Source organism: Herpailurus yagouaroundi, unplaced genomic scaffold, assembly GCF_014898765.1.
Source record: "Herpailurus yagouaroundi ecotype Mexico unplaced genomic scaffold, PumYag 208, whole genome shotgun sequence".
Classification (NCBI taxonomy): domain Eukaryota; kingdom Metazoa; phylum Chordata; class Mammalia; order Carnivora; family Felidae; genus Herpailurus; species Herpailurus yagouaroundi.
Genome location: NW_024412439.1, coordinates 5,284,560 through 5,288,557, shown reverse-complemented (window position 1 = coordinate 5,288,557; position 3,998 = coordinate 5,284,560).

Sequence of the window (3,998 nt, the reverse complement as noted above, 5' to 3'; positions counted from 1 at the left end):
GGGTCTTGTGGTTCAAATAACCTTGAAGGCTACATGCAGAAGTCAGTGGGTCCTGAAGGTTCTAAAAACATTGAACCTCACAGTATATGTGTGTGTGTATTTCATTTTATATATATCTTCATATATATATCAATATCTTAATATAGATATTAATATAGATCCACAATATAGATATTAATATAGATCTATAATAAGATAAATATCTTAATATAGATAAATATATCTCTTAAATATCATGCATATATTATTAAACACAATATATACATCCGTTATGCATATATTATACATATATGCATATATAATATATACATATATTATGGATATATAATTACATCTATTATGCATAGATTATTATACATTTATATATTTATCTATCTATATAGATAATAGATATATAATAATATGTATATTCTATGTATATGTAATATGTATATATATAATAATATGTATATATGATAATAGATATATAATAATATGTATATTATTATACATATATAGATAGATAAATATATAAATGTATATAAAAGCTTGGTGCCACCAAGCACTTAATGGGTGGCTCAGTCAATTGGGTGTCCGACTTCAGTCACGATCTTGCGGCTCATGAGTTCGAGCCCCACGTCGGGATCTGTGCTGACAGCTCAGAGCCCAGAGGCTGCTTCAGGTTCTGTGTCTCCCTCTCTCTCTGCCCCTCCCCCACTCGTGTTCTGTCTCTCTAAAATAAATAGACATTTAAAAATTTTTTTAAATAAAGTAGATAGAGATTTATATCTATATTCATCTTTTTATCTATATATCTGTCTATGTAACCATGTTTATATGGTTAAACCTACAAACTTCTTTGCACAGGGAAGCTTTCTTTTTCTTCTACTCCCTCTTAACGTTGTGTTTCCCATCCCACAACATTTCCCCCTTAAGACTAGTTTAAAAGAGACTAGGACTGAGATTGCATCAGTGAACAAAACAAACAACTCCCTGCCCTCAGGGAATGTACATTCTAGTGGAGGATAGACCAAAAAAAAAAATGTGAAATATGTATTCTATTAGACATTGACGAAGGTGAAAGAGAAAAAGCCAAGTAGGAAAGGAGATTAGAGGGGCCAAGCATGGTTCATTTTAGAAGGATTGGCAAGGAAGGTAATTTTTGAGTGAAGGCCTTCAAGAAGGCATCTGGAGAAGCACTTTCCAGGTAGAAGGAACCATAAGTGCAAAGGCCCTGAGGCAAAAGCCCACCTAGTTTATTCCAGAGTCGCCAACAGGTCCACGGCTGGGGAGGAGTGAGGAGGCCACAGAGTAGAGGGAGGTGTGTTCAGAGTGGGAGCAGGGCAGGTCATGTAAGGCCTTCCTGCTTCTTTTCATTTCCCTTAAACATAAATGTTTCTTTATCCCGCAATCACGAGTATTAATTCCCTCAAAGGCACATTTCTTTACCCAAATGTGTTTGCAGTTTAGTGGCTTTCTTTTCATCATAAACAAGTGTTCTGTGTTTTCTTGGATTCTGTCCTTATCTATTTGACATCCGTTAACCACGGAGCCAAACGACCGAGTTATTTACATACCTGCCGCCATCCAGCTTTCGGAGGTGTGCAAAACTTGTTACAGATTCTCTTACCACAAACCCCAACACTTGTGTTTTGCTTCCTGCCCAGTAGGGGGCGTGCCACCGACAACTTCTCAACACTGTCGTAATGAAGGCTCTGGCCTGGGCTCTTTCCTTACACCTCCTTTCTGCCTTCTGGACAAAACTGGTGCTTCCCCATGTGGCCCTCCAGTCCCCATGGCACGCCCCCTCCTCTTGGGAAATATAAGTACATTCTTCTTTCAATGGCATTAGCCTCGCCGTGTTGTCACTCAGTCACCTCCACCAATTAAAGTCCCATGGGTACAGCTGAGACAAGTTCATGACAAGATACTACCCACTGGTGATGGGTAGAGTTGACATGCTTTTGCTCTGGAATGCGGTTTTGCTTGTATTTATGAAAGCGCATAATAAAGTCAAAGCGCTTTAGTCAAAGATGTCAGGTGCCATTTTATTATTAGTTGGGAGCCAGAAACCTCGAATGAAACCCTCAAAGAGCTGGTTTAGAGCTTGTGGTTCAGATTCAGTGCTTCAAAGACATCTCTTAGCCCCTTGAGTTTTATATTTACAGATATTAACATCTTACCACCCTCTGGCAATCCATATGGTACAGGAATTCAAAGCAAACACAAATAAAATGAGAAATGCATGCAAAGCAGAGAGAGAAGCTGAGTGAAATGGTGGGTTGGATGTCTCCAGGATGCAGAAAACTTCCAAAGAGAGGACTGCACATTATCTTGAACATTTTGTTTATGTATTTATTTTTATTTTTATTTTTTTAATGTTTATTTCTGAGACAGAGACAGAGCACGAGCAGGGGGAGGGACGGAGAGAGAGGGGGACACAGAATCTGAAGCAGGCTCCAGGCTCCGAGCTGTCAGGACAGAGCCCAACGTGGGGCTCGAACTCACGGACCATGAGATCGTGACCCGAGCCGAAGCCGGACGCTCAACCGACCGAGCCACCCAGGCGCCCCTTGAACATTTTAACACTTTGGGACCTAGATTGTGGTAAAGGTAACCCCCAAAATGTCCCGCAGTTTGACAATTCGTGTTAGTACTCCCTTCTGTCTAAGGAGGATGAACACTAGAGTTTCCACATTATGCAGTGACTAGTTAGCTAGTGAACCTAAGTCTCAGTAACTTCGCTTCTGGAAGTATGGACTAAGGTAATATTCAGAGATACGCACAAACTTTCATGTACAGTAAACTGATTGCACGGTCATTTATGACAACTTCAAAAAAAAAAAACCCAGAAAAATTACAAAAATGTCTACATTGAAATAGTTGAAGAATAGAATAATACGAAAAAATGCTCAAAATACAATGTGAAGTGATAAAGGCAAGAAATAAAGCATGTATCTGTAATAGGAACCCAATTTGAATTTAAAATACACAGCATTTATAGATAGAGAGGGAGGAAGCGTGCAGGAAGCACAGAAGAAAACAGAGCAAGATGTTAATACTAGTTAGTGATTCCTGGGGCACCTGGCTGGCTCAGTTGTTACGTGTCTGACTCCTGATTTTGGCTCGGGTCAGGATCTCACAGGTCGTGGGATCGAGCCCCATGTCGGGCTCTGCGCTGACAGTGCAGTACCTGCTTGGGAGTCTCTCTCTCTCTCTCTCTCTCTCCTCTCCCTGCCCCTCCCTGACTTGTGCTTTCTCTTTCTCTCAAAATAAATAAATAAATAAATAAATAAATATTTAAAAATAGTAGTGATTACCGGGCAGAAGGTTTATGAACAGAGTTCAGAGCAATTGCAGCCCCTAGAAAGTAAGGCGGAAATCCCGGAAATAAGAATTCCACAGCGAGGAAGTCCCAGATTCTGTGTATAAACTCTAATCTTAGGCTGAGCCCTAAGCCACGTACCTGCAGGAGAAGTCTCCAAGAAATCCAGCTAAAGCTAAAAGAACTGAATTGGCATTGAAACTTGGGCCCACCATGAGGGGGAGAGAGTTCAGGGTTTAAATGTAGCCAAATTAGTGGCCTGATAATAAAGTTTGAAAAAGCAAAACTCTTTCGAGCAATACGACAGAATTTGGAGTCCCTACAACATCAGTCACGATGTCCAGGGCACAATCCAAAATTACGGAACACACGATTAAAGGAGGAAACGCAACCCATTCTCTGAAGAAAAGACAGCCAGCAGAGACTGACAATGAGATACGGGACACAACAGCAGACGTCTGGGTTAATGGACAGGAATTGTAAAGCCACCGTTTGAACCGTGCTTGAGGACATCAGCATGTGCAGTTTACTCACCTGCAAACTGCGAGGATTTCAGCTCGAGCCAGATGCCCCCCTGCAGCGCCAGGATTCTCTCTCCACAGCCCTGCTGGCTAAGTGGTGGAGAGTAGGGTCTGTACATCTCCCACGGAGAATACACTCTATTCTTCTTTTAAATTTTTTTATTACATTTCTT